The sequence below is a fragment of the Leopardus geoffroyi genome, chromosome B4 (genome assembly GCF_018350155.1).
Source record: "Leopardus geoffroyi isolate Oge1 chromosome B4, O.geoffroyi_Oge1_pat1.0, whole genome shotgun sequence".
Taxonomy (NCBI): domain Eukaryota; kingdom Metazoa; phylum Chordata; class Mammalia; order Carnivora; family Felidae; genus Leopardus; species Leopardus geoffroyi.
In genome coordinates, this window is record NC_059341.1 from 119,023,412 (window position 1) to 119,047,813 (window position 24,402).

The window sequence follows — 24,402 nt, forward strand, 5'->3', positions numbered from 1 at the left end:
ATATTAAAGAGAAATGTCTCCCATGTTATTAAGCCACTTATAATTATTTCTGACATGTCAAAAATACTGAGGATACAGAGAATAGTCGAAGATTGGGGGTAACATTTTTTTAATGTGATGTCAGTCTTCAAAGAATTGAACAAGTGGCCCCAGAAATGATCATTTCTTTAAGTATGACACTGCCACTTAATAAACCAGCAGAGAAAATATTGGAAGGAATTCTGTCAACATTCTGAGACTAGTGTAATTTTGAACAATCAAGCATAATGGCAAGATCAAGCCTCGTGTCAGGCTGTATGACTTGTAATTCTGTGAAATTATAAAACTTGTGAACAAAAGGGAATGAGAAATATGTGACTATGGAATGGAGGTAAAGAATCAGGAAGCATGAAATTCCGGTTCTGTCCCCTCTGACCTTACTGATATGCAAATTGGCTCATTATGTCAAATCGGCCGAGTTGAAACAATAAAGGTTTCCTAAGAAAAGAATTTCCAGTTTTACCACAGAAAAAGATAAGTTTTGCATTTGGAATGTCTGAGAGCATCTGAAGTGTTGTCTCATTAAAATTTATGATCAGAATTAATTCACATTCATTTTGTTAAGAACCAAATCACCTGGGTTGAATTTGTGTGGGGAATCTTAAAAACAGATAATGAGAAGTGACAGCAGGTCTGCGGAGTGGCCAGTGAGGACCACTCATAAATCTGATTTTTTTCTTTTTCTTTTGTTAACTTTCCATTTGGCGTTTAGAGATTGGTGTTGGGGAATCAATGTGATTTATTGGCATTTGTGTTTGTTACGAAATAAGTAGAATCTTTTTTTTTTTTAAATAAGTAGAATCCTTTATAAATCACTCAGGTTGAAGGATTTTAACAGCCTTAAATAAGACCCAAACATGTGGCAATAAGAGAAAATAAGACTGCTGGAAGAAAATAATAATTTTGTGCCTGGTACTGTGCTCAGGTGACTTAATGATGCCCGCAGACAGAAAGCCTGAGCATGGAATGGATACCCTTCCCACAAAGTTGCTGAAATGGTCTGTTTCCTTTGCTGTGGATGGCTCATCATCTCAAGTGAGAGACCAGATCGTGGCTGTTAGGCTCCCAGTCGTCCCCTATTCTCCACATCCTCTTGGTGGCAAAGGGCTGAGCAGAGCATTTCCTCTTCATTCCCTTGTCGTCCACGTAGATAATTCCTGGCGGAGGATGCTGGCATCTCTTGCCAGTAAAAGTCGCCGTGCATTTCCTGGCCCTCCATTTCCGTTCTAACTGAATTACTATCAGGAAATGTACTTCTTCTCTAACATTTTAACCACCTTCTTCTACCTCCATGAGTTCTAATCCTAGAACCATCCCTCACTTGATAATACTATAGGCAGATGAGTATTTCTGGAACACACCTCCTCGCTCATCTACAGAACCAGAGGCTAATTATTGCTAAAATCTTATTTCAGAATGAAAGTCAGCTGGCCTGGGGAGGTTAGGAGTCCATGCCTTCTGAATGTTGATGGCAGTAAGCTTTCGTGGGCACAGATGTAGGATTAAAAATGGAGATCTTGTGGGCTTTCTTTCGCCATTCCATTTTCTGTCTACTTTCTTTATGCCAGATGAGGCTGCACATTGACCTCTCTATTCAAAAATTTAAATCTTGACTGGGATGCTACACTACACATTAGTACTTCCTTCCCCTCTGGATCGCCATGGAATATGCCATCTCTGAGGTACTGGGACATGAGTCAAAGATTCTTCTCCTCAAGTGGTTCCCAAGTCCCACGGCACCTGAACCACAAAAAGGTAGTTCTGTGCATCCTGGAGTCTACAGGCAGAAGTTTGAGCTTTACCCAGAATAGCTTCTCTCTGGTTCTTCTGCTGGGCCTCCAGGCTTCTCACTCTCTCTCTGGTGACAGTGTCCATTTTAGAACCAAAAAGAAGAAAAGTTTCAATCTGTTCTTTCTGCTTTGTATAACACTTACCAAATAGCTCAGTGCAGGTGGGTACTCAGTGAGTCATTTTCCTCTAATACTTGTGTTACCCTCTCTTTACAATGGAAATGTCTATTTCAGGTTCCTAAGCAGCCGTTTGTAAATCACCCATGTGCCCTCAGAGAGTTGGGACTGAACCATAAGCCTAAGCTTTTAGAATATAGAGAAGGTAAAGGAGCGAAGAAAGAAACAGACAAGCTGAATATGTGGATAGTTTTACTACTGTTGAAGCGCACAGTTGTTAAAATTGCATCCCTGCTGTCCAGGTCTGTCCAGATCAATTTCACTTCAGCAGCTCTGGGCAGAAATCTGGATTGTGTTATAAAAAACAAATAATTAATGGGGCGCCTGGGTGGCGCAGTCGGTTAAGTGTCCGACTTCAGCCAGGTCACGATCTCGCGGTCCGTGAGTTCGAGCCCCGCGTCGGGCTCTGGGCTGATGGCTCAGAGCCTGGAGGCTGTTTCCGATTCTGTGTCTCCCTCTGTCTCTGCCCCTCCCCCGTTCATGCTCTGTCTCTCTCTGTCCCAAAAATAAATAAATGTTGAAAAAAAAAAAAAAAAAAAAAACAACAACAAATAATTAAGCAATCCTTTTATGTTACTTAAAACTTTACTATATAGAAAAATCTATTCCTGGCTTTTGAGGTAAGTGTCTGACAACATTGTTAGCTCTGATGACTTTTTGAGTAGTTCTGTCATATTCTGTGATTTGCCTGAGCTCTTGCAACATAAAGGGGAATAAAATTATTTGTGGGATCTGTCACAGTGAATTTTTAAAGCCAAATTGTCCCCAGGCTGAAAGGGTTTCCTGTGACTACAACCGATTTTCCTAAAAATCCATGTTAATACTTGCAAACCCAAATGACAAAACTTTTGATTGTTAGTGCTTGGTGGCCGCTGAAGGCTATGGGCTTAGTTGCCGCCACAAACTAGATGTAATAAAAGCAATGACATGTATTTATTGAGTGCTTGGTTGAATCATTTTACGTGGATTAGTTTATTTAATCCTCATAACTCTAAGCAGTAGTACTATTTTTATTCCCATTTTATAGATGAGGAATCTAAGTCATGGAAAAAACTACCTGCCCAACTTGTAGCATCAGGATTTGACCTGAGGAGGCCTGATTCCATGAGGCAACAATTAGGTACATGCTCTATTCAAAGCCCCTATTTAATTAACAATTTTTATACTAGCAGTTTATTCCTTATTTGATACTTTCCACGTTCAGTAAGCATCTTCCAGAATTTAAGTTTCAAAGGAGTAAATGGTGGGGGGCCTGGGTGGCTCAGTTGGTTGAGCTTCTGACTCTTGATTTCTGCTTAGGTCCTGATGTCACAATTTGTGAGATCGAGCCCCGGGTCGGTCTCTGTGCTGTCAGTGTGGACCCTGCTTGGGATCCTCTCTCTCCCTCCCTCTGTCTCTCTCCTGCTTATGCTCTCTCTCTCTATCTCAAAACAAATAAATAAACATTAAAAAACAAATTAAGGAGTAAAGGGTATCCTGAAATGATGATCGGTGAGAACTGATTTTGCTTCTGACTACATCTAACTTATTCTGAAAGAAGGAGATAATGGCTCAACATGGAACAAAATGCCTGTGAAGAAGAAGCAGAAAATGAGCCAAGGGGCCAGAACCATTCATAGAGCAAAGCTTTTAGTTCCAGACAAATTAATTCCACGCATATAGGAAAGAAAGTACCAATTTAAAGTCTTCACTGTTTGATATAAATCCCTGTCCATAATGACATCAGTTTGGCTAGCATGGCTGGGCAAGGACAAGAGCAGCCAAGTAAAAGCAATAGACTCTAGGGCCAGACTATCTGGATTCAAATCCTAGCCCCACCGCTTTCTAACCATGTGATCCAGGGCAAGTCCCTCCTTGCCTCTTTGACTCTGTGTTCTTATCTGTAAAAGAATGATAACAGTACCTGCCTTATAGGGTAGTCATGGGGATTCAATGAGATCGTGTATATAAGGCATGTGGAACAGTGCCCAGCCTATACTAAGTACCAGAAGGATGTTTGCTTTATATGTCCTTATGAGGTACTCAGTGTGCGACCAAAATACAGACAGTGGTTTTATATTTAGACATTCTTAGGGCTTTCATATAGGAAAAGGACACAGTAGATTTGATTCATCTTAGATGCACTTTGCTAAATAAAGTAATTTTTAGATCACCTAGATTTATTTTAGTTTTAGAATTTGAGTGTTAATTTGTAAGGTCAATCAACTAACCTGTTGCCGTGACTCAGTCCGAAGGTGGAATTTTGCTCCCAGCAAAAGGGGATTTAGCATATAAATTGAACGATTATCAAACAAAGACAGACAGACTGGCCACTATCTTGAAAATGGGAGTGGCAAAAAATGGGTGATAATCCTGCCTGCAAAATCCAAGGGATTAGGGAAACCAACCAGGGTTTAGAGTTTGACGTAGCCAACGTATTTTGAGGTGATATTGATAGAAATAAAGTGTAGCTCATAGATTATAGTTTGGATAGACTTCCGCAAATTTAAATCTTCCCTCCCGCTTTCTTCAAAGAGTTGGAATGGATGGTCCGTGACAAAGCCTTCCATGGAGGTAAGAGAGGCTTTATTCCTTCAAGGCAATTTGGTCCAACTCTGCTAGTTCATCCATGGGGGAAGCCTGGCAAAATTCCAAAGGTGATTAGTGTTGTATCTATTATTTCACAGGGTGGAGTGTGTTTGGGTAGATGGAGGGGGAAACCTATAATTTCATAGCTGCTGGTTGAACATTTCTGCTAAACTTCTTTTTCTTTTAAAAATTGGTGAAAAGATCTCAACATTCAAGATGATACGAGGGCATTGAACTATCCCCAGGATAGAATGTACCCACAGTGGTTGCTAAATCTTGGTGTGGTGCGGGTTGGAAGTCTCTAAAATATTTCCTGCAAAATATGAATTACTGTTTTGGCCCATTTTTCTGGGAGATCTAAATCAACTTTTTAATTACTTGAAGTCTGAAGGTTTTTCCCCATAAATATAAAATCAGAAGTGAAAGCTTGACCTAGACCTTTTAGGAAAAAAGGTTGCATTTTAAAATCATGCCACCACTGTCTTGTTTGGGAAGAATACAAGTTGGGTCCAATCAAATGTTGAGTCATCAACTATTTCAATGCCCACATTCATCATGCCTAAGAAATATAATAAGCATTCTTATTTTTTTAATAGGCTCTTTGAATCATATTCTAAATGAGTACCGTGTAAATAAATTAGCACAACAATCACGCCATGCTTTTTTGTCATCATGGGTCATTTTCATCGGATGCTTAGTGATTTCATTGCACTTGTGTAATCAGGTGAAGAAGCTCCACCGGAGCATCCATGGGTCAGCTATGTAGACTCTAGCTGCCAAAGGCGCTTCTCCTTCTGAACAGAGCGCTTTGCTCAGCCAGTGTAGACATGGCCTGATAAACAATGGAACTTCTCCCTTGAGCTGGAGTTTGGATTGATCTAATTCTTTAACTCAAACGTGTGCACAGGTTTGATGAGTGTTTAAATGCCTGCATTTTAGTAAAACAGGAACTTAAATTGACAGTAATGTGAGGAATCGCATAATTTATAATGAACTTGAAAGGCAGGAGCACTCACTGTTGCTCAAGCTAATCAAGGGACTATCAAATCAAGGGTTTAACATGAGCTTAAATATATGTGGCAGGAGGGTTGTTCTTGCAGGCTTATATCTGTCAGATCTTAACACTAAACCTGTCAGGGTGCAACATGGCCGTGTCACTTTTAACCAAGATGTCACATATATTGTGAGAAACAACCTGCTTTGTGTTTTCTTCTCTGGGATTTTACTGGGAAAAGCAAATGTAAAAGGGATTTTTTTTTTTAACACTGCATTTTTATTTTGCAGATTCTCAGGCTGATGGAGAGAGTGACGAGTGGGTTGCCAGCTATAGTCAGCGTGCACAATGGCTGCGGGGAATATATTCAGACATGCCCAAGGAGGTCTGCCCAGGGGGAAACACATACCTTTGAGGTTTAAATCAGGTGTGTGAAGAATGCTAGAACCGTGACTTCTCCGATTTTGTTTTGTTTTGGTTTGGTTTTTGCATTTATGTTTTTCAAGGAAAACAGGATGGATGGTGGCTCTTGGCTGTTCCTCAGACTCTTTTAATGCCACGAAATACACCCCAAGTTTAACCTACTCTCTCTCCTAGGATGTGATATACTCTACTTGATGCTGAAAAGGGTTGTCCTCTATTTTATCAAAACTTTAGATTATAAAGAGGTGGTTTTTCATCTTCAAAAAGGGTTTTGATTTTGGAGATATTTTAAAACTGAGAACTGAAGTTTTTCAGTTTGTTTTTTTACCACTTGTCTATTTGCTGGGAAAAATAAATGCTATTTGTAATATAGGAGTTAGCCACAAGAGACCTAAGAAAAATTATGTTCACATTATCTTTAGAAATACGTGTTCTCATTATCTTTAAAAAGTTGTTAAATGTCTCAGAAATGTCAAGAAGATGTAACATTGTTTAGAAAATATAAACCACATTTCCTTGCAGGATGAAGTTGTGCTTAATAGCTCTGTTTAATTCATTCAGAGACTACACGATTTTTGTTGCTATATTTTGTTAGAAAGGAAGGAGAGGCTGTTTCTACAGGTGTCATAGAAAAATCAATATTGAGCCACGGATTATTGGATCCCATAGAACCATGGAGACTTGGCAGTGAAATTCTTCCAAAGGTGAGTAGGGGCATTGATTTTCCTTCTCATGCCTGAAGAAATATGACACAGGAACGGAGGCTAAATTTAGACTGGAAACAAGTCTGATTTGAAACTATGTGCCTTTAAAAAACTTTGTGACAGTTTTTTTTTTTTTTTTTAATTAAATGAGGAAATTGAATGTGAGCATATAAAATTTTTCTCATATATTTTTCTTAGATTTACTTTTTTTTCTTTATTCCTTTGCGTGCTTTTGAAAAAAAAAACGACTATTTGACCAACATTTTGTCTATAATTAAGATCCAGTGATTTCCTGTACAACATAAAACAGTCTCACTCTTAAACCTATAACCAAGACTGCAATAGTCCTTCACCTTCTAAGAAAAAGCATATTATTTATACAATCACACTTAAAAATATGTGCCATGATTTTTAGACACGTACTTGCTTACTTGTTTATTTGTTTTACAGTTTCTCCTAGATTTTGAAAAGTTGAAAAGCTCAACATAACGCATTGGTTGTTTTCCTGCATTGTTTAGCATTCCATCCTTGCAGGCAGACGGTGTTCCTAGGTTTGGAAGGATAAATCCCAGGGGAAGTGAGCTGAAGAACATTTCATGCATCACTCATCCTATTATGAGCCCTGTGCTGTTCCATCTCTCTACAAGGTAAGAGATTTATTGTGAGTTGGCTTCTGCCAGTGGAAAATGACATATGCTAATGGCTCGTGCTTCCCAGTGTGTGTTTGTGGAACTCATAATTGAGAGTATAGCAATTGTTTTATACGCTGAAGAATAATTGGAAATTTTAAGTTACTCATACACGCTCTATCATGCACATCTGTCCCCAGGTAGCATGTGGTTGCCCTATCCTGGGACTCACATTCTGTAGTATTGTCTTCCACATGTGAGGTGGGGTGGCAAATTGGTCATTTTTATAATGAATTTGAGCAGAGTAGATGATCAAGAAAGATAATTCATGTCCTAAAGTAGAAAATGGCCAAATTACCACTTTGCTGTGTCTGGGCATAGATACAATTTAAGTTTTAATACTTTGTGGGATCAAGAACTGATCATAAGAAAGTTAAAATATAAAATGCTGGGGAGTTCATAGTAATGCATAGAGTTATATTAATATTAAGCTTTTCTTTCTGCTGTCCAGTGGAAAATTCTTAATTCTTTATCCTTTTCCTGAACTTGCAGGCTGGCTGAAACAACAGAAATTGGTGTGTAATTCGTATTCTAACTTTGGATCACCTGGTTAATACTCTGACTCCGACTACCCAGAAAGACAATGTTCTATAAGAAGAACTATCTGTTAAAAGGCCTCCTGCTGCATTATTAATAAAATAACAGGGAAAATGCGATAATCTGGATGTCCCATCTGATGAGGTAAGGTTTTATCATGTCCCATAAAATGAGATTACATTTGATTTTATTTATCATTATCCCAGCCCCAAGAAAGTTTGCATTTGTCAATTTGACACAGAAATCTGTAATATAAAGCTTAATGTACACTATCTAAACTGTGACCAATTTCAGGCATTAAAAGCCAGGCTATTTAATGTATTTTATTTATGTGTAAGTTACATTATCGTTACTGTTTTTCTATCCCTTTCAGCTTGGAAAATTGTAACTCAGTATATCACACAACATACTTCAATAAAAATAAATTATGTATATTATAGTTCTTATGGGGGGCAAAGGCATACTATTTTACTGACCTTTGGTGAGGTTTCACTTTTGATGTGTGAATTTTTAAATGTGAACAAACCAGAAACAGTGGCATACTTGGAAGTAATCTAAAGCTAAAATGGGAAATGAAGATTTTGTGGTAAGTGCCAGCCTCGTGTTTGCTATTGCCATACTTCAGCATCTGCCTGAGAAGAAAAAAAAGTACAAAAGACAATGGAGAGATGATGGAGGAGCTGGGCATATGGAAGGTTCCAGGTGCCTGTGGATACAATATGAGGATACTCAAATATCTAATCCTCTTTTTTTGATACCTATCCTATAATCCATCAGAGTGGCCAGATGCCCTCTTTGTAGTTCAAAAATATTAGTGTTTTCAACATCAGTGCCCATTATGGCTATACCAAAATCCCCTTCTATGTGTAAAATATATCTTACCCATATCTGAGCAACATGATTGTAGCCCTTCTCTCTTTAGGTTAAGCACATTGTATGACTTCTCTTAAAATGTTGCAAAGATGAATTTCCACTAGATAGTTTGTAGTTGGTAAAATATCATGAATTTTTCAGGGGAAAAGTGGCAATTAATGGAAACATAATTATCTTCACTGTGAAAATAGTCTGGGATGCTAACTTTGGCGAGCACGATGTCTCTAACTCATTATCATTTTCTTTGCTTATTTTGTTGTCATTCTTCGGGTTCTTTCTGGATCCATCTCTCTTTTGTTTCCCTTCGACTCCTCTATTGTATTCCAGTTGGCAGTTAAAGAACCGAAACAGCAATAAGACTGCGCAGGCACATTTTCCCAGTGCCACCAACTGGGCGTTAAGCTGACTAACGTTTTGAAAGCCCAGCCCATTTCGTTCACAGCAGGCAAGGCAGGTAAAAGCATTTCTGTATTAAAGTACACACTTTGTTTCTGTGGGTTCTTCTGATCTAAATTGTCTTGTTTGCCAGTTGGGGGGGAGAGAGATGAAAAGTAGGTTGGGGACCAAATGTCTGGGGTATTTAATCAAATGCCCAGCAACTCCTGATTATAGGATGCAGAAATTTCACTTTCCAGGATAACTATGGTGGATTTTGTCAACCCAAATGGGTGTCCACCTTCACCCAGCATGTTATTGGGCTGCTCCCTACCACTGTCTAAATACAAAGCAATGGAAGAATTCCAAATAGTTTTAATAGTAACTCCTGGGTTAGAGGAAGCTACAGATGCAGGGTGAAAATTCCCATAAAACATAGGTATACAGGAAGTTCCTCAAACAGTACCTTTTACATGTTGTTGTTTTCTTCTATTAGAAGAAGAATGTGAGCATTTATTTCACTATGTTTTGTTAATTTGATTACGGTTTCGAAAGTGGTAAGTATACACCTCCTTCAATGTTTTATGAAGCTCACTTAATCAAGCAAATATGCTAAAGCACATCACTGTATTGATCCTTGACCTTTTGACCCATCTCTCTGCCATGCTGGGTGCTTTTTTCTCGAGTTCTCCCAAACGAGAGCTTAGGGAGCCGACAGAGTGAGGAGAGGCGTCAGCCTTCTGTCTGAGCAGCAGCAGACTGTAGAGTTGTGTCACTGGAGGGGATTTCCTTGCGAGTGACAAAATTGGGATGAATAATATCAGTTTGCATTTTAAGGAAGCTTATGAGCACTATACTGAATTGTCTAGGAGGGATGAACGTAACATACATTTAAGGCGGGAAGACTAAAGTTCTGAGATGTGTTAGATTACTGCAATAATGCTATGGCTCATTTTATGAATGAATCAACATATTCCCCACCTGGTGCCCACATGCCATATATTGAAATAAATTTAACAGAGCCTCTTTCACTGGAGTCAGAGCCTTTACACACACCATCTTACCACGGAGTAGATCCCTAGTTTGTTTTATGTTCTATGACCATCGTATGGCCATTTCTCACCAAACGGGATCAAAAGTTAATAGAAGGGGGGCGCCTGAGTGGCGCAGTCGGTTAAGCGTCCGACTTCAGCCAGGTCACGATCTCGTGGTCCGTGAGTTCGAGCCCCGCGTCGGGCTCTGGGCTGATGGCTCGGAGCCTGGAGCCTGTTTCCGATTCTGTGTCTCCCTCTCTCTCTGCCCCTCCCCCGTTCATGCTCTGTCTCTCTCTGTCCCAAAAATAAATAAACGTTGAAAAAAAAAAAAAAAAAAAAAGTTAATAGGTGCAGTGGAAAAATGCAATAACTTTGTCTTTGAACTTTTAGTGAAAGAAAGAAAGAAGAAAGAAAGAAAGAAAGAAAGAAAGAAAGAAAGAAAGAAAGAAAGATAGATGACAGTCCATGGATGCCCATACCATGACTATCCGTGGAATCTTTTCAAGAATGTGAAGTCCCTTCTACTTTAGCAGTTAGACAAAGTCTTCAGCCAATTTGACTTCAACTTGGCAAAGATTTTCTATTTATAAATGTCCCTTGGGGGTCCATGAGGAATTTCAGATACCCACTTATTTTCTAGAAGAGAGTTCAGAATCAATAAGTTCAAAATATTTCAAAGTTACCATGTACTTTGCTTGACTGAAGCGGTAATGCCGTGGATATGGCCATATCCTTTCAGGCACTTGACCCGGCTAAACTCCACTGCACACTATATGGCCTTCTGGAGGCCCAACATCATGACGTCTCACATTGTTCACTTAGTGCTTTCTGGTTTCACAACTCTTTCCCAGGATAGTCATGGTTGGGGGCAAGGGGTACAAGGGTAGGGGATAATTTTTGTGTGTATATTTCTTTTCCAATTTGTTAAGTGAAAAATGCTGGAGAATAAAATGTCCTCCTTTTGTTTATCGTTCAAATGATTGCATGAAATGCGAATCAAAGCATAATGGTCATGGAGAGTGAGGGGAGGAGGCAGTTACCCTTCAGCTACTATGGTTCTCAGGGGCCCACTATACTATCTTAATAAGCTGAAAGGAATGATGTACCATTTCTCTCTAACATGACATAAAGTTCCTTTAAATGGAACAGTTCCTTTAAATGGATTCATTTTTAAATCTGAAAGGCAATGGCCGTGATCCAGGTTGAATACGTGCACACACGTAGTCACATGCATGTACTTCTTGTACACGTTTTTTAGCCAAGTAATAAAACTGGTGGAGAGGTGACCACAAGGACTCCTCTAAGGGTCTGGGGGATGGGTGTTACCCTAAACAGGTACAAAGGCAGGTCCGTTTTTTAATTTGAAGCTTTGGGCTTTAGCTTAGAAATTCACTGACATTTTACATTCTGTTTCATTATATGTCATGATTGTTTTACTTAAAAGAAAGTTTTAATTTGCTTACTGTTGAGTGAATCTGATATTTGAGACGAGTGTGCTGTGTTTTCTCTTTCATGAGTCACTCAAAGAACATTTATTGAGCTTCTGCTGTATGCCAGGTACAATTTTACCCCCCTTCTCCAACACCATCACATATCCCAGACACTCCTATTTGAGGCTGAAAAGCACAGAATAGAGACACACAGAGATGTGAAAGAGGTGGACTGGTAACAGATCTGTGAATTGTAAATTACTGTAACTCCTTGATCCTGGCCACATTCTTCTACCCAGGGATTTTAGACGATCATTGTCAGAATTTCGCAGAAAGCCCCATCAAATCTGTACATTTTTGTTGAACTTAAAGCAATTCCTTCAAGCTCTAGAAGGTTCCCTTCTTACTTTCGGTTTTTCGGGGCCACAGAAAGGTCTTCGTTTCCCATTTCTACTTTGACACATGCTCCACACCTAAAGACTGACACCCTTCCATTTTCCCTCTTTCCCTCTTTGTTTCCCATCTTTTCTGAAGATAAACTCCTGCATTTTTTTTTTTTTTTTTTTACTTCTTTGTCTAATTTTTGTCTACTTGACATGTGTAAAGTGAAGAGATTAAAAAAAATCAGTGGATGGGGGGGGGGGTCTGACCTCTCTGCTGCAGGGTCTAGAATGTTGATTGGTGTGTGTGTGTGTGCACGTGTCTGTGTCATATCATGAAAATATTGCAGCTTACGTTTAGTGCATAAATGCAATGGTTACACAGGAACTGGATTGACTGATTTGAATTCCTGTTGTACTGCTTACTAGCTGTATAAGCGGTTTCTAACCCTGCTTTTCAGCTATAAAATGAGGAAAATAATCGTACTCACCTCCATTGGGTTGCTGTAAAGATTACAGGGAATATTGAGCGTAAAGCACGGTGCTTGCCATATGGTAGGAGGTCAATAAACGTTAGCAATGATCTTTAGTGTTGCCATTACTTACTTCATGTCTATGCAGACACACACATACCCCCAAATACACAACTTTCCTATATGCTGCATTCGTCAAAGAATGATGGTCTTAGCCAACATTGTGAAAAGGCCTTCAGAACTGTCAGCTTTTTGTTGTGAAGGTGCATTCTGTCTTTACCCCCTTTGAAGGCCCAGTACTCTGCCTCTCTTCTTGCCATTACTGGTAAAACCTCCTTTCAAGCGAGGACCTGAGATTTATCCACACAAAGGTCTAGATGACGGAGAACATTTGAGGTGTTGCCCTTGTAAATGTCACTGACCTCTTATCAAAGATCAAATACTAAGCTGATGAGATCGCAATCATCCAGCAGCAGCTGGAGAAATGTATTCGCCAGTGTGATTTCTCCTGGTCCTTCTGGAGATCTCCCCAGAGTAGGAATGGTTAACTAGGCCAAGAGGTGAGTTAGTTCTGCTGTGGAAGGTGCCTGCTGGGGCTCTCCTGGGGGTTGTCTGACATCCTCAAAGGCTGCCTCTCCAAGCCTGGGGCCATTTAGGAATGTCTGTCAGCTTTTCCATTTTTTTTTTTTTTCCAATTGTAACTCTGGGTTTTGAATCTGGTTATGCTTTAGACCACAAGCTATAGCCCTTTGAACATTTTTTTTTCCTAATACTCTTCTTTATTTTTGGATATGTATCCATTTTTTTTCTGTACACACCCCATCCATATATTTATTCTTGGTTGCCCGTTGCATTTCTCTCACAAACACCCGTGTTCGTGATCTAAAGTTGTTTGCATGTCAAACTATTATGCTGAGACATTCTCCTAAAATATTCTCTCTCTATATATAACAGTACTTCACCTGTATTTTTCATGCCTATATTTGAGAGTTTGAAGGGCTGGGTTCAAGTTAAGGTGTGCCTTCACCCCCAAAATATGCTTGGAAAACCATTTAATTCTCAGCCTCAGCTTGTCAGTGAAGCGGTAATAAAAGGATTTGCCATTGGGTTGTAAGAATCAAATCAAAGTGTTCACTAAACTCAAAAGTAGTGTAGAACTTTTTGGGTCTTCCCTTTATCCATCAGAACTACCTCCTCAAGCAATTTTTTTTAATAGAGGACATGAAGAAACACATTATGTTTAGTAATTTGTGAAAGAAGAGGTCGAATTACCTTTCTTTGACATTTTCCCTCATTACCTGAAATCGCTTTTCTGTGCATTCTTTTATCACTGTCATTTGCCTTCTGTGGTTTTTTGTGTGTGTTTTTTTTTTTATCACTGAATCAGGATAGTCCAGGGGAGAATGTTCTCAGTGAAAATCTTAGAAGAGACATGTCCACTGGTAAAGAAGGGCCCACACAGATGGGCTAGGTCCACAAACAGCTTCTCAAAGGATCCAGATCGTTCTATAGAATATGTGGCATGGTCAGGCTATGATGCCCCACGTCACTCAGAAGTTTGAACTAAAGCCATGAAGCTTAACATTTTCAGGATCCTCTACACAAGTGAGAAAATAATAAATAAAAGCTAATATTTATTGAGTAGCTACTATGTACAGATACGTTCAATAATAACAATTAACTCTGGATTTTTGTAGACACCAAATAGGCACCGAGGTACAAATCTTACCCAATTATCCAATCCTTACAACAATTTAGGGACAGTGCTATTAGGTCCATTTTACAGTTGAGGGGACTGAAATCTCTCTGACACCAAACCATTGTTTTCTGGATTTTCCCAAGGATCCTGAGATAGAGGCAGGATTAGGTGCATTCTGTACATGAGGCAGTTGGGTCACATAGGGCTTCAGTAACGTCCCCACCACTTTAGGTGGAATCCCATCCAGGTCAGCCTCACCCTGCACACTATGCCACACTGCCATTCTGAGTACTTTAATTTTCAAAAAGGACCCCCCCTTTTTTTTCCCCCCCTCTTAATTTGTAATCTGTTGTGGATTGATACTTTTGTAAAATATAATAAAAATGCATTACTGGAAAAATAAAATTAAAAAAGACATACAAAACACAAACTCAATTATTTATTATTAGATTCAACAAACATGAAATTACCCAGGTTGAAAATAAAATTAAAAGCCATGGCCCCTGTTTTTTGTGTTTTTTATCTCACCAAAGTTCAAAAGCATGTCTTAACAATAGACCTTCACAAACTAAATTAATTTTGTATGAGATATGTCTATTGTTGGAAGGCCTATCATCTCAGAACCTACAGACCCAAGAAAACGTAGAGCGCTGTAAATTAGCTTACTTGATATAATGGAGATACCACTGTCTCACTGGTATATCATTCTCTCTCCAGAGGGCGGGCTCATGGTGGTGTTGATTAATAATATTCTCTCACGCTGCATCCAAGTAGGTTAAAGAAATTGAAAGGAGCATGATAACACAAAGCAGCAAAGCAAACTGGTTAGTCCCCACAGTGACTAGTGCTCTGCGGCGCAGAGCAAGTTAGCTTAGTGGATTCCACTTTTCAACATTCCTGAAAGCAGATTTTCAAATAGAATGGCCATGAAAAATAGCAAATGCATATTTCCCAAGGGAGAACAGGATCTGTAGCAGGTGCCTATCTCCATATCCATCTGTAGAAGTGTCTGCAGCAAAGATGAGAGAAAAAAGGCTTAATAAACAGAAAATGTCAGAGTCTCTATTTTTGATTTTTATTTAGCAACATCATATCTCAGATTTCAAGACAAAACTGTTTTCGCCTGATTCCTGGCCCAGCCCTCCAGGCGAATCCCTGCTGTTAGGAATGCGGCATCTACAGGCAGAAATGTTGGTATGGTTAATCTTAATTGGGTTTTAACTTCAAGGAAGAGATGCTAGGTTAGAGGATCTGTTTGCAGCAATCACTGTGTCACCAGTGTTATGTTAATGTAGAACTTTCTCTGCATTCCCTGGAGGTAAAAACAATGACAGAATACAGGGATGCTTATTTGCACTTACAGTGGGCCCTTTGCTGACCATTACATTGGTGACCTTAGTCCCCTGAAATTCAGATGGAGCTCCATTCTTGTTCTTAAGCAATGCCCTGCTTTGGTATCTAATCCATTATTGAAATATAATATAATCATTTATATACTAATCATTCATTTATGGACTACCCACTAAGTGCCAGGTCTTGTGAGAGATAGCTAGATGGTGAAGAAACAATTGTGGCAACTTGGTTCCACCTTCAAACAGTTTCCAGCCTGGTGGGGAGGCACAGGAGACAGAGGTAGATTCAGGACATTGCAGCACTGGCCATAATGAATGAAGGGACTGATTGGCCTGTGAATGTAGAAGTGACAAACTCAGGCAGTGGAGTCAGAAAATGCTCCACACAATAGGTGACATACAGCCTAGGGCTGGAAAAGTAAATAAGAGTTTAAAAGTTACTAATGGTGGGGTGCCTGATGGCTCACTTGGTGGAGCACGTGACTCTTGATCTCAGGGTCATGAGTTCAAGCCCCACTTTGGGCGTGGAGCCTACTTTAAAAAGTTTAGTAATGGTAAATACTTACAACAGTATTTTTATACAGTGTGATTTCTTTGAACTCTTTTCATTGATTGGGACTCGTATTTGGTCTCCCAGTGGAATTAGTGTCTTAATGGATTATTTCATATTGTTTCTCTGCTTCTCCACATCACATTTCTTGTGTGTGGACCGTAGCCAAAAGTCAGAGTGGTTAAAAGCAAAATTTTATTTACGCTTCCAACATCTCCCTACTGTCTTTGCCATACTGACTGTCAGGAGTTTCCTTCTAGTTTCAAAAACTCAGCATCTGTGATGATTTTTATTTCCTTCTTCCCCCATGATAAAATTCATCAGTAGTTAATGGGCTTCTAAATATAAAATAGGACTTCAGCCTTGCCTCAAGGATCTAGGAGACAAGGCATACCTAAGATAGCTTTTGATTAAGAAAAAGAAAAAGTAAGCTTATGCTTACTCAATATTAGCTATGGGAGCCTTGACAAAATAAGGGCTTTTGTTTTAGAAAATGAAAGTAAGTAAGCAATCTGTAAGGAGATTAGAAAATGTTTTAAAATACTTAAAAAAAAATAATTCCGGAGAAAAAGAATGGTACAATAAATAAACACTTTTTTATTTTTTTTTTCAACGTTTATTTATTTTTGGGACAGAGAGAGACAGAGCATGAACGGGGGAGGGGCAGAGAGAGAGGGAGACACAGAATCGGAAACAGGCTCCAGGCTCTGAGCCATCAGCCCAGAGCCTGACGCGGGGCTGGAACTCCTGGACTGCGAGATCGTGACCTGGCTGAAGTCGGACGCTTAACCGACTGCGCCACCCAGGTGCCCCAATAAACACTTTTTTAAAAATGTCTATTTTGAGAGAGAGCAAGCATGAGCTGAGGAGGGGCAGAGAGAGAGAGAAAGAGAGAGAGAGAACCCCAAACAAGCTCCACGCTCAGTGCAGAGCCCAATGTGGGCCTTGATCTCACAAGATCATGACCAGAGCTGAAATTAAGAATTAGACACCCAACTGGCTGAGCCACCCAGGTGCCCCAATAAATAAACACTTTAAAGAATAAAAACTATAACCATGCACTGCTAATTGGCAAACTAGACATGGCCAACAAATAAAAAAGATAATGTCAAAGAGCAGGAAAAATTGCCCAAGTGAGTTACATTGGCTGCCTGAGAAAGCTTAGCTATGAACTAGACATTGGATGGGGCCACATAGAATTTAAGGGTCATTGGCAAGGAGTGTCACGACTAGGTCAATGTCAGCTAAAGGATGAAGGTAGCATATCCCCGTGTACAACAAGAAAGTGGCAAGAATAAATCCCAGTATCTTATTTGTGAACAAACATACACTCTGTCCCCATCCAGAATCCTACAACTCTGATATGAATTAAGACATCTGAACATCCGAAAAAGTTGATAGTAAGTACTCAATAAATGTCAGTCGCTATTCATTTAAGGTAGACTGACACAATTAAAACACTATTTTTAAAACCAAAACCAAAACCTTGACATCATGCCTTCAGATGCCAGTACTGTTATTCTAGGGATGGAGACACTGCAGTAAATGAGAAACACTTATTTCCCATCCTGTAGCACTTATGGCTCAGACAGGGAAACAGATACTCATGTGGTGTTAAGCATGTGACAACAGGGTAAGTAGAGGCACAATGGGCGTAACTAACAAGGAGAGATATAGCCAAGTGAGGTTTCAGTTGGGAACTGCAGGATCTATGGAAGCTAGCCAGGAGTGAATAGACGCTAATATTGGGCAGAGTTTGGAGTCCAGGAATAAGATAGAGTGGGGGAAAATGTTGGGCAGATGTGAGTGATAGGCCTGGATGTCATAATACGGTAGACCTGTTGGCTAAAGCCCAGGATATAAGAATTGGGGTCTGGCACTGGGAGCTCACAGGAGTGGGAAGACCAATTACCAGGGGACGAAAGCCCTGAGAACCGGTGCCAAGTCAGACACTTGCCAGGGGTCAGCTTAGATGTCTCTCTTGATCTGTTACAGTTTCCTTTCTTTCATTTGTAAAATGGTGGAAATATATACCTTGCCTAGTTCTTGGCTGACTGTGTGGATTGTATTATGAAAGTTCTTGTAAGTGATAGTCCACATATGAAGATAGGTTTTCTTTATTAGTAATTTACATGGCTGGGGAAACCATTTGGGAAAATTCTCTCAAAATATAAATCCATTTGGAAGATCTAGATCCAAGATTGTGGACTCAAATGAGCCAGGCAGGTCACATTAATATTGAAGGGGGCTCGAGCAGAGTAATGATATAGAATAGTGGGGACGGTGGCAAAGTGGAGAAGGCATGCCCTGTCCGAAAATCAAAGTAATGTGTTGTTATCTAAGAATATACATCTAGCAATGCCACATCTTCTAATTTTAACCTCTAAATTTTTAAAGACCTTCTCATTTTAAACCTAGAAATTCAAATGTTTATGTGAACCTAGTTGGTGACTAGTTCAAGTATTCAACGCTGATACCTTGGGTCAATGTGAAACGATGTCCCTCTCCGCACACACCCCAAAGAGCTGTGAATTCTGACCTGTGGACTGTGATGTCAGGTTCAGATGAATAATGGAGAGTAAATATATCCCTAATCATTTGAAATTAATACCAATGTCATATAAGTGAGCCACATTCTTCGGTGCATAAAGACAGTTATACGAGGGTAGAGTATTTCAGGAGGTGCATGATGGTCTTTGTGTTTCTTGTCACTGGGCTGCTAAGACGCTTTGCTTACTCCTTCACCTTTTTTCCCTTCTATAAAAGCCATTGCAGTCCTCGGAGTCCTACTTGCTGACTTCTGTATTAAATATGTCACTCCCTTGCTCGAGTTTCAAGTGGTAGCTCCCATCACACACATCCAACGCAGATTTGATCTCAGCCTACTTTCTCTTGCTTTGTTTTCTTCACTCATCCCACCTAATCTCTTCTTTCTGTTCTATTCGTTCTTGTCTACAGCTTACTGAAAGCCAGCTACATGCCTTTTTCCATGCAAATTGAGCCTTCTGAACCCATTTTATTGGCTGTCCACTCTCAGAGTTCTTTAAAACCACAAATAGACAATTGCAGAGCTTATAGTTGTTTTTCAAGGGCTTACAGGAATTTTCTTAAGCTGAGCAAGAAATGTGGATCTTGTTAATCATTTATTATTATGGCTCTGTCTTATTAAACTTTATTAAATCTCAAGCCAACTGAAAGAAGATGTAAACACCTGATTAAGAATGCAAAGACACACACACTTTAATGGCTAGGTTTAATCCAAACTTTAATGAGTACGTTTCCTAAAATACACTTCCTATTTTATCTTAGCATTTTCATCATAATATTAAAATATCAGCCTAAAAGTATTATTAGCCCAATAGCCTACATGTGTAATGGGTGTGATATCATAAAACCTCAGCTTTTGTCTTTGGGTTTTGCGTTACCAATAAAGGAGGACTCTGAGTATTGTATGCCTTTCTTAGAAACATGAAGAAAAATGTTCTTAGAAAAAAATTACATGTGCTAAAATGGGTCACTTATATTTATTTTTCTATTTATTTTCATCCTAATACGTATGGTTTCAGACTTCAATTTGTTTTATATCCAGGATATGAGGATGAGGAAAATGAGTGATTTCCTTTCACTTATTGCTGTACTGAGTTCTACCCTTTGGAAACATGGAAAATGACTCTTAGACTTGTTCTCTATGATTGGAGAAGGAAGTGGTAAAGGAAATAATAGAAGAAGGATTACCTTCCTGGAAACCTTGTCACCCCTGTTTGAGAGCCTCTCATTTTTATTTTCATGGTGTGTTCACTACTATTTCACTTTGCTGTTGATGGCCTATGAAAGATTTCACTTAGAAAATGCGAGGTTCTCATTTCTTTCTAGGATTTATACTTGAAATGGGTGAAATTTGGTTGTCATGTACGTGCAAATTATTCAGAGGTATCAGAGGCAAAATCAACGTGATGGTTTCCCTTCAGGTAGTCAATTAGAAAAATAGTAATACTTAACTCCTATTATTATGCTCTGGGATCACAAGTGAGCATAGAAACAGTTTGGAGTTAAGAATACCTAGGTAATCGGTGAGGAACACAAATCTCAAATGAATGACTGCTTGCAAAGAACTTGGGTTTTGACAAAAATTTACACAGAACTTGACAGCTGCATAGGACTGTGTTCAGATTTCTTCTACTGTGGTGCAGCAGATGCTTGGATATGACAACAAAGACTGAAAAGGTTTACAGTGAAAACTAACTGAGAGCAACACTTGTCTTTGGCAGTAATAAATACATCAGGCTTTTTACTGTGAATTGCAAATGGTCTCTTTCATGAAAACCATAAATACATGTGGTGCCAACACCATGCATTACTAACTCTCTCATTCTTTTCCATTAACCGACAAGGCATATGTAGTTGTGGTTGCACATTCACAAGGGAGTGGATAATTCACAGGTGGCTTCTGTTTTACTAAAATCACTTTTATTTTTATTCTTCTAGAGCTCTCAATATAATCGTAAGAGAAATTTCAGAGGTGGATGTAAGTTTTAATACCACTGCCACGACGGAGTGTTTAAAACAACTTTAGGAAAACTTCAACTTTAGGAAAACTTCTACTTAAATAATTCTTATTGCAAAAAAAAAAAAAATCAAAGTTTGATAACTGTCCAATAGGATGGAAAGAAAATGTGGTCAGATCTAAGTATCTGAAAAGTAGTTTATTTTCCGATACATCGGCAAGAGGATAAATACACAATACATTTAAAATAGGAAGCTATGGATCATGTAAAATGTTTAGTGACTACTATATGTATGAAGTCATTTTCTTATTGAAAACCATTTATCTTAATAAAAGTAGCCATTAAGCTATTGTAAGTTCATGTAATGGTACATTATATTCTCTTTTTATTTATTTATTTTGAGAGAGAGAAAGTGCACACAAGCTAGGGGAGGGGCAGAGAGAGAGGGAGAGAGAGGATCCCAAGCAGGCTTTGCGCTGTCAGCACGGAGCCTGGTGCTGGGCTTAAACTCATGAACCGTGAGACCATGACCCAAGCCGAAATCAAAAGTCGGATGCTTAACCAACTGAGCTACCGAGGCGCCCCTATGATATATTATATTCTTAATATATGTCAGATAGATAGACTGAAAAATATAAACATGCATGACCACCCATCAAGCTCTCTTGTCAACTGTCCAAATTTATCTCATTAATATAGCTTTATAAAATGACTTAAAAATCTACTTCCTTTATGACCTCTTTACCTAATTTGTGAAAGTAGCCTATGTATTTAACACAATAGACATATTGAAATGAAAACAGTAGTGAGTTACTTTCCCTGATTTCAATTTAATAGGTACTCACTGCTTCCTATGTCTCAAGCACTGTGCTATGTTCTGGAGATACAGAGAGGAGTGAAATAAATTCTCTGTCCTAAAAGACTTCACTGTCAAGTCAGAGTGACAGGAAAATGGATAAATTGCCACACAAAAAATTAGTGAAGATTTAGTTTCAGTTACCCACTGGGGTAACTGGGACAGGTTTTACCTAAAAGGATGACATTGAAGCTGATTATTAAAGGATGCAGAATGAAGACATGGGGGAAATCATTCTAGGCGGAGAAAATAATACCCATAAAGTTTGCCCACAATTACAGTGAGAAAATCAATACGGTGAGGCTTTGGGTATATGTACCTATGAAGGAAGAGAGGTAAATAGTGACTTAGAAAGATGTGATGAGGCCAGATGGTGATGAGCTTTGAATGCAAAGGAAAGGAATCTGAATTTTTAATCTTGCAGAAAATGGCCAACCAAGCTACATTGGTTGCATTTTTGTTTTCCAAATGGGCTAATGATTTGAAATACCCTGTTTTTATTACTGTTTTTTTTTGAGATAGCTAAATATGCCAATCATGGAAAAAATATACATATTGCCTGTAAGGAGAAACAAGAAGGGAAAGATAAGAAAGATGTTATAATTTTCTATCCCTCCAAATAATAAGGAGCTGATTTTATGCATGGTGATGAGAATGAAGAAAAGAAGCTAGATTCAATAAACATTTCTGAGTTTGATAAATGTTAGTGACCAACAAATGTGATGGAACAGAGAGAGGGAAGAGTTAGGGACGGTACCAAATGTTCTGGTTCAGATGACTGAAATGGATGATAATGCCATTATGATTAGTATTAAAAGGGGGGTAATTTGCCAGAGCCAGGGAGAGAGAGAAATATTAAGCTTGAAATACTTAAAAGAAATGCTAGTAACGATCTCCAGAGGTCATGGAACTCAAAAAGAATTGTGATTATTTCATTATTATTTATACCTTTTGAGGCAGGTGAATGTTGGTTGAACAGAGGAGGTAGAATTTATGTAACAGTAGAACACCTTTCTCTTCCACCTCTAATCTAGGAGAATGAGTTGAAAGCATTGAAGAGTGCCCCCATGGAAACTTGGCAAACTACTGCACATTTAAAGGATGAATAGGATGACAGAGTCTACCAAAGGAGACAGAAAGAAGCAAGGGAACTTTAGGGATGCCGTGGGAACCAAGGCATAAAAGAAAAACATGGATTTTGAACAGAAGGGAGTCTTACTGGTGCCAAATTTCACTAAGCTGCCGAGCAGTATAAAGACGAAGCATCCAACCTTTGGTTGGAAATAAGAAAGTTTATGGTCATCTCAGAAAGATTGAATTAGTGGGAATGTAAGCCATATTATACTAGATGGAAAAATAAATGTGACTGAGGAAGTTAAGAGTAATAGTAGGCAGTCTACATTTTCTACACATTTGGTGTTGAAAGAAAAGAGGGGAGTAGAATGCTACCGACAAGGAGTGGTAGGCTCAAAGGAGGTTTCTGAAAAAGCAAGAGAATTGAGCACATTTGAAGGGAAAGATACTGATAATTAAAGAGAGAAACAGAAGCCAAGCAGATTACCTAATGGAGCACCTCCTGGGGGAAGTGGAAGAAGTTAATCCACCTGGAGGAGAGACCTTAGAAAGAAAAAGGCATACCTGGGGCGCCTGGGTGGCTCAGTCGGTTAAGCAGCCGACTTCGGCTCAGGTCATGATCTCGCGGTCCGTGAGTTCGAGCCCCGCATCAGGCTCTGTGCTGACAGCTCAGAGCCTGGAGCCTGTTTCAGATTCTGTGTCTCCCTCTCTCCGACCCTCCCCCATTCATGCTCTGTCTCTCTCTGTCTCAAAAATAAATAAACGTTAAAAAAAAAATTTAAAGAAAAAGGTATACCTTTCTCCTCCAAGAGGGGACGAAAGAAGCTAAGGACGCTTGTCAGCTGGTACAATGAAGATCTTGCCACCTCACGGGCTCTTTTATCCTTTAGGATGTAGGAAGCAAGGTAGTCAACTGAGGGTGGACAAGAGAAGAGTAGTCAAGGTTTGTAACATCTCTCTTGGGAACTAGGGCAGGGAGACGTGTTGGTGCAAGCATAGGAGTTTCCGCAGGCATCCCTTTGTAATAGCATCAATCTGCCCGTTAGTGTAAGCTTTTACAGCACCAGCGAGTACCTTTGGAGCAGGAATAGAGAACATCTATTAATTAAACTACCCAGAGTTAGAAATCAATCCAGGGATATGACAGAAGGACAGCGGGGCAAAATATAAAAGTCTGAAATGGATGGTGCAGGGATGTAGGCTGGCAGAGACTAAATAATCAAGACTTACCACATTGCTTTTATTTTTTACTATCTTGGAGGTTTAGGTGGAAAGACTTCATGTATTCTAAGTCAGCTTTAAAAGAAGACACATATTTAGACAGGAATCAGCTTGTCTTCTTCACTAGATTTATCATTGTGGAAGATGGCTTTAGTGGAGGACACCTCGACTCATTGGCTTAATTTTTTTTTAAGTTTTTGTAGAAAAATGAGTTCTTAGAAAGTTCATCGTTTGAATAGGATCTTATCCAGGAGACCATTATTACTTTGTCTCAACAGCTTTCTTTGTAATCGCTTGAATTCTCACTCACATTCTAGTTAGTAGGAGAGAATAAAGATAAACCTTTGAGAAGGCATAATTATAAATTTATTTGTAAAGACTGTTGCAGGTATACGACCGATACTAGACCTACTCTATTCTGTTGGTGTCTTAAAGTCAAATCTGTAATTTACTGTCACAAAAATTTGTTGAAGTCGGCCTTCAAGTATAAAAAGCTTTTTCATTAATATGTTCTCTGGGATGTGACATAGTGAACTATATGCTGAACTTGCTGGCCCCGTTCTGCTCTCAATCACTTAAATCCAAATACATCACTTTGTACCTTAGGGCTTCGGTGTAATCGGTATGAAAATGACTGTGCTTTCCTGCAAGGTTCAGGT

The 24,402-nt window shown here is 39.2% G+C and overlaps 1 long non-coding RNA gene across 3 annotated transcripts in view; it reads left to right on the top strand.

Moving 5' to 3' along the window:
* The first annotated feature begins 3,439 nt into the window (after window positions 1-3,439).
* LOC123590503 overlaps window positions 3,440-24,402 on the top strand; it is a 73,494-nt gene continuing 52,531 nt past the window's right edge. The window contains exons 1-4 of one of the 3 annotated variants that reach the window (XR_006708803.1): window positions 3,440-5,995; window positions 6,587-7,342; window positions 7,877-8,065; window positions 9,122-9,248. This is a non-coding gene — a long non-coding RNA (uncharacterized LOC123590503). Of the gene's footprint in view, window positions 5,996-6,586; window positions 7,343-7,876; window positions 9,249-24,402 lie in introns of all 3 variants that reach the window. The other 2 variants (XR_006708802.1, XR_006708801.1) reach the window with 2 other exon arrangements.